The 12,601-nt window shown below is 46.7% G+C and overlaps 1 protein-coding gene across 1 annotated transcript in view; it reads right to left on the reverse strand.

Moving 5' to 3' along the window:
• Nucleotides 1-12,601, reverse strand: part of LOC144162245 (KICSTOR complex protein SZT2-like) — a gene marked incomplete at its 3' end in the record, with an annotated part of 187,230 nt that overhangs the window by 110,251 nt on the left and 64,378 nt on the right.

Genomic DNA, 12,601 nt, shown 5'->3' on the forward strand with positions numbered 1-12,601 from the left:
ATTCCGATGATAATGGGACTCTCTTCTCTCATGGAGCAGTGAAGAAGGTGTCTGTCTGTATCTACCCAATTATCGAAGGCCTAGCAGAACTTAGCTTCACTCGAGGCCTGCATCAATTCCACTCGTTTTAAAGCGCGTGTGCGTGAAGATATTGTCCTTCTGGACAACCCCTGCAGCCTATTCCGCATTAGTCGAGACTGCACAAAATGAGCTATACCAATAGCACTAACGAGGTAGTAAGTGCGGTTAGCTTGCAATGCCCTCTGCCTGCCCAGCAGCTGCGCAAGAAATTCAGTGCTCATCAGAGATGGCAACCTCCACGGATCACAATGCCATCAAAGTCCGGTGAAAGAAACATCTTTGCGAGCTCAATCACGGTCGTTCTGTGGTCTGCAGGACTTAAAGAACAGAGACGCACAGCATTCAGGACTCGAGACCAACAAAAAAAACAGGACAGGGACAACACGTAAGCGGTCGCTGACGGCTCCCGTCCCGGTGGTGGTCGGTGAACAAGCGGTGAATGTCGGTGAGCGGAGAGAAGTTGGAGGAGTTGAATCTCACTTTAGTGATTCAAAGAGAGGAGACCCCTCCTCCACTTACCTCCAAAGTCACCCCCGGATGATGACGACTCGGAAAACGGTGCTTGTCGCACACTTTCTTTCGACACGGCACACGTAAACATAACAAGCAACGAAGGACGACTCAACAGTGCTACGTCGAGGACTGTGCACAAGACCAACGTTTAGTGCGTGCTTCCCACCACCAGAACAAGACATACGCAGAGACGATTATCTTGACGTACTAGCTTTAGGACACAGCGAAGATGTACGAGTGCGTAAAACATTCCCAAAGACAAAGACCCTTTTGGAGACAAGCACACCTGAGTGCAACGACGTGCGACAAGTGAGGTAACGTACACTAGCAGTGCTGAACAAGCGAAAGGGACACGGACACTTACGCTGACTGGACAGATAAACATAGCTCACTTCATCCAGCAGCACTTGTCCTGGTTAAAAACAGATGTGACCCGTCACGACAATCAGTGCATACTGCTACTTCGGATGAATAAATAAGCAGAGCTAGTGTAATTAAACAGAGCAGCTGAAAATTAGTCTATGGTAGCTATTCGAGGAGGAAATGTGCGATTAACGAAGGAGGCAATCCTGATAGTGCAAGATTAGTCTTTCATAGTAGTGATACGAAAGTGCTTCCCTCACTAGTGCCTGCAAGCACAATTGTTAATTAAGAAGCGATGCCATTCCCAGAATAATGATTAGAAAGAACGAATCCCCTTCTCCCACCCCCACTGATAGTTTTCACTATCTACACGTGCTAGCCCCACCCTACAAAGGCTGGCCATAAAAACCGCTTGCCTTGAAGGCCGGATTTCCAATTGAAACTGTTTGGAAAAAGAACTGTTTCACACTAACGATAGGCAACACCTAACTGAAGACAAACTTAAAGAGCCGGGAATTTATAAAATTTTACAAATGAAAAGAGATCAAGCATGCACTGAGAAACCTTCTAAGAAAGGAAATCCACTAAGCGCCGACCATAGTTCTCCACTGCTAGCTACCAATATTTGAAGTAAATTTTTCCCGACTCAAAGCTATAATGCTCCACCTAATGCCGAAAGCCGCCGTCTTTTAGCTGCGTAACACAAGATAAAGCTTTATCTTCTCTTAACAACTTGGATTTCTTATGCTTAACTACGAGCAAATTGTCAAAACGGATGCCTCTAACATCTCAGCTGAGTTCAATTCAACATTATGCTTTCAGTCTTAAAAAGAACTTCACACCGAGTACCTGAGGTGTAACTAATTAAGCAGGGCACCGAAGGTTAATTGACCAACTCCCCCAAACTAAAACATCCTTTCTCCGAAATCCCAGGATTATTTAGATTTAAAAGCAGGCCCCACATAGATGCCGACACGCAGCTGACTACTCACGTGCCAGCTGCGAAAAGGACTGCACGCGCAACACTCAGCGACAAGCGGCACATTTATACGGCGCGGCAGCGGCGTGTGTGTGGCCGAACCTCACGTGAGCTGGAAGAGTTAGATCTGGCACTGGCCAAAGTCCTCACGTGTCAGGATCCCACTTCCAACTCAGGCGGGACAGCATGAAGGGGAGGAAGCGGCGGCCGGCCAAGCAGCAGACGGCACGGCAAGCGAACGGCAAATGAAGAACGGCCGGGCCACGACGGCCAAGCAGACGGAAACCCCCCGCCGACTGAAACACAGCCCGCTGGTGCCGACGCCCAAGGGAACGTGGACGACGAGTGCAGTAACGCCGGTGGCACGAGTGATCCGGCAACGTGAAGACGACGCAAGTCCAGACGACACCGCAAGGACCTTCCAGAATACACCGGGAGAGAGCCTGAGCGTTCGGAGAGCGTCTCCTCCCGTTTAAGTAATCAGCACCGTCCGTGGCGGGCTCCAAGGCACAATGGATGCCGGCACTTCAGAAAAGAGATGGGAGAGGGGGCGGCCACGCAAGAGGACCGCAAAAAGAAAAGAAGACGGTGGGAGGGCGTAGGGGGTGAAGGAGTCGTCACAGGAAGGGCTAGATAATGCGGCCAACGGCTCGCTGCCTCTTGAAGGAGCCTCGGCCGTCGGCACCGCGCCACAAAGGTAGACCGTTGGGAGGAGCCACACTTCTGAAACACGTGCACGTCGGTTGCTCCTCGATGGTTTTCGAAAAGGAAGCTGAAACAACTGTTCACTCCGTCAAACACCAATAAAAAAAATACATTATATTCAATCTGAACAGGCCCCTTAATTTGAGAAATCAAATCCTTGGGAGCTCCTGAGGAGGTTACTACAAAAAATGGACACCTCTTTGAGACAAACGATTGGTTAACACTACACGTGGTAAAAGCATTAAATTTATGCCTCAACACAAAGCACACCAGTGATTAGACTGGCGAGACTGTTCAAGTAGCCCAACTAATATGCCTGGCAATATGCCCTTTTAGACACAGTGCACAGTCAGAACCAGAGTGGCATGAACACCTCATGATGCAAGGAGTGGAGCATATGGAAACCTACATTCGATTTGCAGACAGCAAGCTAATAAAAGCGTGCAAACAAGGCAATTTGCATGCCAAACAACTGAAAAGACATTGGCACATAAGGAAACACATGGAAATCTGCAACGTTATCTCAAAAATGCAGAAAAGCCATTGAAGAGGGGAGCATGTTTCAAGAAAACGCTCAAGGATAAGAACGCCGAAAACAAAGAGCCGGTATCTTGCCAAGAACGGGGTGAGGAACCGGTCCCTTTCTCAATCTTACTTTTCTGGGAGCTTAGAAATGAAAAAGCAAAAGAGCAAAAAGGAATCCGCCCTCTTCCAAGGCGAAGAACACCAACCACTCGAACACCGAAGAATCTCAGGGGCCTCGAACGATGGGAGCAGCAACGACAACGGCCCACTGGCTCGTACAGAAAAAAGGAGGCAAGAGGGGAGGGGAGAAGGCTAAGAAAGGCTCACGAGATACCGTCGCTCAAGTCGAGGGTAGGCAACGCCGCCCCCCCCCTGCCCCCCCGTTCCTCCCCTGCCCCGATTCAAAGCCAACCGTCACAGCACCGCCGTTGGGCCTCTTGCAAGAGCTGTCGTCATCTCAAGTGGTTCCTCCGAGAAAGACGCACAGACGAGGCAACAGCTCGGAGCTCGCTTTCGAGAAGCCACTGCGCGCGACTTCTCGCAGGGGCGCGCAGGGCGGAACCCCCCACCCTCCAAACCGCCGCCGCGGAGGCAAGGTACAGGTGCCGCCTGGGCAAACAACCGCCGGCGACGGGGCAGCTGATAACGAAATTTGTTCGCCCGGCCGCCCTTCCTTCTTGAGGGGCACTGATAAGATAAGGGCCTGCCCCCTCCTCCCTCGCAGCAGGGAAGGAGGCTGAGCGGAAACGGCCAGATCTCGGCGGAATTCGGGCATAACGCGTGAAGCTGGCACGCACGAACCTTATGGGCCTTCTTACGCGGAAACGAGAAGTTGTGTTTAACGAGTAACCGGTGATGTCTCCAGTGCAAAGCAGGAGCACGATAAAAGCCTCACTTACATACCACGAATGCAATGCAGAAAACGACCGACTACAGGTGGCAGCCTATCCAGAAACGTAGACCCAAACAGCTAGAAGAGACACTGCAGCAGATAGTGACCAAGGATAGGAAGGTGACAACAACGGTTCCCAAGAAGCAGAAAATTACTTGCCAAACATCAGCATTTAACACCTGGCAAGACACCAGCATTTAACACCTCATTTTTTTCCCCTCGCAGTAGTCCTGTGGAATGCTCTACCGGAGCACTGCGCATCATGCACTGACCGCAAAATGTTCCGCTCAAAGCTCACTGACCACTTGTCTGAGCAACCTGATTGTTATTGATAATTTGACTACCTCATGTTTTTCTGTAAAGAATTCTAGATTTCGGACAACATTCTCGTTTTTTGTTGTTTTTACTGTCGACACGGATTCAATGGATGCTTTCTTTTGCTTTTTTCGCGTATTGTATTGAACATTGCACTGTACCTCGTCACTTGCCCTCCCTTATGTAATGCCTTCAGACCTTTAAGGTTGAAATAGATGAAATGAAAATGAAATGAAAACCTTGCACGCTCTTATTAAAACTAACGATGTTATCACAAAGGATTCAAGAAGCCCTCTGCAGTGTTATTGGCAGGACTGGCAAGAAAAATACTATCTGGAACTGGAAAGCTTAGTTCTCAGCCTCATCCTAGTATCAAGCCCACTTTATCTCAACCCTCGCATCCACTACCTTACTAAGTCGTAACATGACTAACCTACGGATAAAATGTAGACATAAAACGTTAACATAAAACATTAACATAAAACGAAGAAGACACTACCACGAGCTGTAACCCTAAAGTACAGGATAATCTGGTTGACAAAGTTAAAAGCAGAAGCTCTCAAGTGGGCATTGTTGGATAATACAAAAAGAATGCAGAAAAGCAAATACAAAATACAATACAAAATACAAAAAAATACAATATAATACAAAAAGAAAAGCCACTTTATTATCGGCCCCACTACCATAAGCAAATGCCCTACAGGGGAGACAATTTTCCAGTGGAAGTATTAGAAGCCTATAGTCGAACAATGAAGGCCCGCCTTTTGCTAAGTACCTTCGTCACACCCTACGTATCTCTATACACAGAGCTCCTTGATGGTGAGCTTCACTGCTATATATAGATGCCTTGCAAGGAAGACAATTTTTTCAAAAGCAACGAAAGCAGTCTTTACCTAAGTATGAGGGCCTTTTATTAACCAAGACGGACAGACAAGTTTCCTCGTTGACGTCGCTTAGAAATGCTTACACAATTAATACGAGGCTGAGATCAACCCCAGAGCGCTGTACAGTGAGCACACAATACAAATGCAGGCATACTAGTGCTTTAGCAGCAAATATGAGCAGGTTGACACATCCATCGGCACAAGTGCTTGGGTATGCAAAAGCTACCAGCCTTAGACTCGATAGCTAAGTCAGATGTCTATAGTTAAAAAATGTTTCCCACGGCAGGCAAAGACAAACTGTATACCAAGGCTCCATGCAGCAACGTGAACACTTTCGCCAATTATGCTTTCTCAACAATTGAGCTCAACAAAAAAAGGAAAAGAGTGCAGCTAGCACCACACCTTAAGGGACACCTTTTCCTCGAAGGCATCATTCCTTCAATGCTTCTGACCCCCACCAAAACAAATATTCTCAAATTTTCAATACTGGTGACGAGTTTCATAATACAGCGCTTTGCAGGTCATGAGATTACAGCTCCACTGGGCGCCTCAGATACGGCAGCTGAAACTAGAATTCAGTCCTCCGTCAGATTGTTAATTTGCGCCGTTTCCTTCCACTTTCCCACTAACATCGAGAAAACAAAAGCTGCGATCTATCGGCCGTGCAAAGACACGGGCGCTCGTAAGACCGTTATCGATCTCAGTTGCTTCCCCCGCAAAATGGAAAGATTAAGGCTAAACAGGCCGGTCAAGTGGATGGACAAAACCACAGGCCCCTGTCCAACAAATGCAACAGCTGTGTTTGCGCAAGCAGGCCCTGTTTCTGCGGTCAAATCATCAAATAAAGCCGGAGAACGGGAGATACCTATCGACGTTGCCATCGCGCTAGTGTAATGCAATTCAGGGAGCTTGCGCCTCGCAACGAGCTGATAAACAGGCCCTCGAAAAAGGTCCACACTTCACAGAAAAGGCTCGGGAGAAACAACAGTGAGACGCATAGATTAGAAAAGCAGATCTCCAGATGAAATGCAAGTTTTTGCTGACCAATCAGCACTGACAAAGAGCCAGTAGTGTGAAAATTTGTTAATGACTGGCCCCTAAAACGAAATTTTGGGTGTAATTTGGCGGGTTTTTTTTTTTGTGTGTGCTAGTAATACTGTACTGATATCCCATCTTCCTGAGATTAGACTTTGACGTTGCTATGCTTGACCATACCTACAATTGATGTAGTGTTCTTTCTCTCTGGTTCACATACAAGTATTTTATCTCCATTCAATAGCAAAGCTGGTTAGCAAATCCCATTTTATATTCTCCGCAGTTATGAAAACCAAGAAAATGCCAAGCGCTCGTGTGTGCGCGCCTCGTCGTGACCGTCCAGCATCCCTGGCGCACGTTCTTCAAGCCAAGTATACCTACTGAGGAAGATTGCGCAAGACCCGCCGCGGTGGCTCAGTGGCTAAGGCGTTGCGCTGCTGAGCACGAGGTCGCGGGTTCGATTCCCGGCCGCGGCGGCCGCTTTTCTGATGGAGGCGAAAAGCAAAAATGCCCGTGTGTACGAGATTTCGGCGCACGATAAAGATCCCCAGGTGGTCAAAATTAATCCGGAGCCCTCCACTACGGCGCGCCTCATCGCCTGCGTTGCGTCGGCGCGTTAAACCCCACAATCAATCAATCAAGATTGCGCAAGAGTGGCCAAAAAAAAATCTCCAGTGTTTGCCGTAATCATGACAATACTTGCTCGGGACGAGAAAGACACGTCATATCGCACCCCCCTCCAAGGTGATGTCCAATAATTACCACTTCCAAAAAAATAAAGGAAGCTCACCCTTATAGCAAGCAGCAATGATGGAGTAAAGGTTGTTGTGGCAGCGAAAAAGAAACAAATCGGCTGCAACCGTGGACTTAAACCGTCATGATGGTCGTGAAGGTTGCGTACAGCTTCCTTTCAAGTCTCTCGCGTTAGTGTGAGCTTCCAAGCATTTTTTTTTTTCTTCTCTTTCTGCGCTGAGTGATTCTTTTCCTGCCTCTTCTTTTTAGTGACTAAGCTCACGCTCCCTGATTTATTACTCTTTATTATCACTGGAAGTTATGCCTGTGGTACTGTGTTTTCGCCACTTATCTATCTATCCTGTACAATCCTTGAAAATAAAATTAAATTCAACAATAACAGAAATGATAACCGCAACAAGTTTAGACCACAGCTTTTCCACTTCGCATCATTTAGCTGTTGTGCAATTTTTATCAGCGATTGATAGTAACAGCATGATACTAAAAAAAAAAAAAGCATGCCGACGATTTCTCACATGGCAAAAACATACAGTGACTAGCATCGTACGAAGCATGCTAATAATAGCCTGATCATGAACACTAGTCAGGAAAACAGTCAGCTGTTCAGTTCATTCACAGGATCAGTCAGCAGCAGTTGCTCATTAACACTGAAAATGGCAAAGGCCTGAGTACGGGCATCGCCTCTCCTATACACTCTTTGCATTACAATTTTGGACCTCACAAATTTTTAATGGAGGAAATGTATTTGTGGAGCTCGTTTTCAGTGTTTTTATTAACGCATCTGCCGACATTTTCTAACAACATGTTGAATAAACGACACTAATTTCAAATAGTAAACCTTATTAAATCGGATCCGCCAGCATCACTATTGCGGGCAGCGAGTTATGCTGCAGCTTTAACTTCTGTAAAATGGTCTGCCTAGGTGTATGTCCAGTAATGGACAGCCTAGGCTGAAACAAAATAACGGCAGACGACAGATATTGGTGGTGCGGCCCAGTCGCGAAAACGGAAAACTGCGACGAGATAAAACGTGCGTTCGAGAATGTTTTTTGCTGCTGCCGCGCGAGTCGGCCCGTGTCCTCTGCAGCACAATGGATCCCTCTGCCAGCACATGCGTGTTTCATACGATTTTGCTTATCTGGATATTACTTTTAGGAACTCGCTTACGTCTGAAAGTGATTCACTGGAGCGGCATTGCTTTCAGTGTCGAAATGAACTGTAACAAATGCGCTTTCCATTTATAATCACTTTTGTCTATTACGACTAGTAAGAAGATCAGCTTGACGCAACATAAGGTTTCTAGACAAGGTAGATCACAGAAAACGCACGCATGGAAGTCGCTCAACAGTGTAACCGATGAAACCGGCCCACTCGCACGACTGCAGCAAAGGAGGCCACTTCCGAACACGTTTTATCTCGTACCAGCTTTCCGTTCTCACGGCTGGGTCGCACCACCAGCATCTGTCGTCTGCTGTTATTTCATCTACAACATCACTTCATCTGCGGCTTGATCTACAGCTTGATCTATGGCTTGATCTATGGCTTGATCTATGGCTTGATCTATGGCTTGATCTATGGCTTGATCTATGGCCCATTCCCTGTTTCCGACCAAGCCACACTGGCCAGCTGCCCAATCACGATTTTGAATCACACAAGCCTGCCGCCGCATCTTTTATTAGGGGCGACTTTGAATCACCAGAGATGCGGAGACTTCTGTGCGAACGTGAACGAGAATTCTCTGGTGGAGCAGCCCTGCCGTGCTTCCTTAGCTAGAGAAAGTTTCGAACGACAACGCTGTGTCAGCAAAAGTAAAACAAGGCTAAACTTTGCAAAGAAGACATAAAATACGAAATCAGTTTCACATTGACAGCAACAAACAACTCGGAGGCACACTGCATATTCACTAATGCGTATCGCACTAAGGGAAACTAAACGGTGCTCAAGAATCGCGAAGCAACTTTCGCCGGTATTGCCAAGACGCGACTTGTCCGGGTGGAGAGGTGAATGTCAATGCGTAATCGGCTACCGCTGCTGCTATGTTTGTCTGTTGGTTCCTGTAACTGCCCTCAAACAAAGGGGCAGCCAGAACAATGTACACAGGTCCTATCTCTTGCTTCCGAGTCCATGCGCAGTTTTTTCCAATCACTCAGGATTGTTCCTCATACGCCCCAGGATAGCTCCTTGTCTGCCCTCCCGCATTTGTATATTGACTAGTGCCAGATAGTACTGATGAGCCACTAGACAATCCAGTCTCGCTGCTTTTGTAGGCATGAAGGCCAAGGCCAAGAAGTGGCCACATTCACCGCTTAAGGATTGAACGCTAAGGAAGACAAGACTTGCAAGAGGCGCCAACATTCTTGCCCTTTGCGAAACTTCTCCTCCATTCATCTACCACGAGGGAAAGGCTCAAAGTATTGCAACAGAGCTTTAATGTGACCCGCTCATCTTCACAGCGCACAAATAATGGGACAAAGGGGAGGATAACACTGGACTGTACCAACTAGCCTGGTTTTCCACCTTACAACTTCAGTTCATTTAATGTGACCCTCACTCTCACATCTCAACAACTGCTCACTTATAGATGCAACAAAACTACGATGATCAGTCAGAGAGCATCTGAGCTCAACCACCCGTACCCTAAATAAACCGCAATAACCGCAATTCGAAGAAAAAAAAAATCTGACAAAATATGACCAATTTAAAAGTGCTTTGAGCAGACACAATGGGTATCTTCAATTACCTCTTATGCTGCTCCAATGTTTGTACGTCTGTGAGGCTACTTAACAAGACTTGTTCAAGAACAGTGACTGGAAATCTTAGCACCTGAGTAAATTGGTGAGCAAGAACTGCTTGTTTCCGTGCATATCCTTCTACTTTGCTTTGTAACACAATTTGGAACATACAAATATATTGCTGTGCAACTGCCTTTTTCAGTGTTCCTCCGCTCCGTTCCTCCGCTCCGCTAAATTTCGCGAAATCAGCGTATCTGCCTAGTGTCACTGTATTCGTTTCAAGCGTTGCTTCGTAAATCAAGAAGGACCTCGTACATGTCTGTAACTCGTTAAATCGCTTTAAATGTTGTGGCACTTGAAATGCCGGCCACTTCTATCACGCGAACAATTCAACTTAACCAGTTTCCATTCCCTGAGGTCACGTGCCACTGTACAGCCAAGAACTGATAAAAAGTGTGTTCTGCGTCTCACTTATATACTTTCTCCCAAAAGAAAATCTGCCTTAGAGAACGCAATCTAATTCCGAGATTGTCTAGTCCACCCACTGATCGCTCTTAACTTGAATAATAAAATAAGCGCTCTGGACGGCAGGGCTCTGGTAAAAGTGCGTCACGACTCCCTTTTCTGGCATCTTTTACAGCCCATAAAGCACCACCATTCTTGTGGCGTTTTGTACACTTTTGCCTTCACTTGCAGTCTTCATTCTACGATTACCACTGACCAAAGAGCTTTGTCGAATTGTGGCAACATCAACCAATTGATTTGCGGAGCTACGCAACCAAGCATGCCTCCTTCAGTTAGCCCGATTTCTTTTTTCTTGACGGCCATCGACGCCATCTCGAACCTTCGTCTTGACCCCTCGACCACCCTCTCGAGACCACTAGGTGCAAAGGTACGGGAATCATCGAACGAGCCCCTAAAAAAAGAGAGAAAAAAAGCAGCGCGACGACCAGCCGACAAAAGGCGGCCGATGCCGTTTCTTGGCCTGGCCCCGCACGCGACTATCACACGAGAACAATCCGGAGATAAGAGAGCTTTCGCAGGGTGCCCACACGAGTGTTTTCCCAGAAGGACTTGAGCGATGTCGCACGCAAAGCACAAGTTTTTGATAAAACGCTTACGCCGGGCTCAGCAAGTGAGCACGTGATCAGGAAACAAACCAAAAAAAGGGCGAAGGAAAAGAGTACATTCGGCCGGTACGAGGAGAGAGAAGAAGCGGCTACATTGCATCAGTGCCCCACTAAAGTAAGCGCACTCTGAAGCACCGCTGGCCCTAACCGACTCCCATTGATAATCGGAACTCTTCGAATTCCCGATTCATCTTCTGTCCGATTCGGACTTGGTGGGCAGCCTCGACTTGCAAGGTCCGCCTTTGTGCCCCACCCTTTTCTTTCTCACTGCCTTCAAAATGCAACATCCTATTTCTGTAGACCCTATGTCGTCGTTTTAAAATGCGAAACGTTCTCGAGAATCCTTGCCCTATAATACAGTCAGTTCTCCAGGGGGAAGAACACGTACTCTTGACTGCAGTGGAGACAGTCGGTCGGTAAGGTGGTCTCGAAGAGCAAATTTTTCCTTTCCCTGCATACATCGACTTTCTGCCCCTCCACCGGTGTTAGGCCTAAACCACGTGCACCAAAAAGAACAGCATTTGCACACACACAAAAAGTAAAAGCAGAGGTCGAACGCCCACGTGACGTCACATTGAAATGAACACTGAAAACCATGGCTTCGCTGCTCTTCAATGTAGATGAAACACCGTGCAACTTTGTAAGTTATTTTGGCAAAACGGTTCTTCATGTTCTCTGTTTGCGATGTGAAGCTCACTATGCGACAACACCGCTGCATATTTTTTTATACGTCTGTTTCGTAAAAAAAAACTTGATCTGCAAGGAGGTGATCAGATTACGTTTCCAACTTTGCTACAGTCGAATCCAACTATATCGAACCCGCTTACATTGAATCATCCTTTAGCGTATTTACTCGCATAATGATCGCACTTGAATAATGATCGCAACCCTTAAGTATGTCGTCGAAGTTCGAGTTTTTTTTTATTTTCCGCGCAATGAACGCACCTTGAACTAACCACAGCAATGCGTCGTATGTGTGCAAAGTCTAGTTGATGATGGTCATGCGTACCTTCTTTTCCTTCCCTTTTGAAGAGGACATGGATACGTTATTGCGGCAGACTTGTCAATGTTACCGATATCGGCAAGCGTGTGTTCAATATTGATGAGGAAGAAACTAAGTGCAGATAATATACTCCTAATACAAAGAAAAAAACATGCTCATGTTGCTGAGTGGGCCGCCATGTCTGTTTTGATGTCCCGCACTGTAACAGTGGCAGCCACTTATTGGTCGCACTCTTGTCACCTCGTAGCACACTCGTACCGCACGGCACGCTCGGTAATTCATGAAAACACGGCATTTCGCGTCACTTTGCAAAGCTGCCGGCGGCGGTGTACGGAGTTTTTATTGTTTTTATTTTCATTTCGTCCATGATAACTATCATAAAACTTTTTACGCACAACTTGCTTGCGTTTTCTGTCCTCAAACATGTTTTGAAAGATCTTTGCCCCGCGTAATGACCACACCCATAAATTTACATCAATTTTTTTTTTTTAAGTGTGATCATTACACGAGTAAATACGGTATATCGAACTATTTCGGTACACTTATAATAAGAATATTATAAAACGTACGCATATACAAAACAAAAATACCAGCAACAACCGATATATGGAACGTGAAATGCTGCAGAAGTGCCCCCCCCCCCCCCGCTCAAGTTGGCTTTCCCTCGGGGCGAAGGAGAAATTCCACCAGC

This window comes from Haemaphysalis longicornis, unplaced genomic scaffold (assembly GCF_048455015.1).
Source record: "Haemaphysalis longicornis isolate Haplotype H1 unplaced genomic scaffold, Haemaphysalis longicornis Haplotype H1 scaffold_12, whole genome shotgun sequence".
In the NCBI taxonomy this organism is placed as follows: Eukaryota; Metazoa; Arthropoda; class Arachnida; order Ixodida; family Ixodidae; genus Haemaphysalis; species Haemaphysalis longicornis.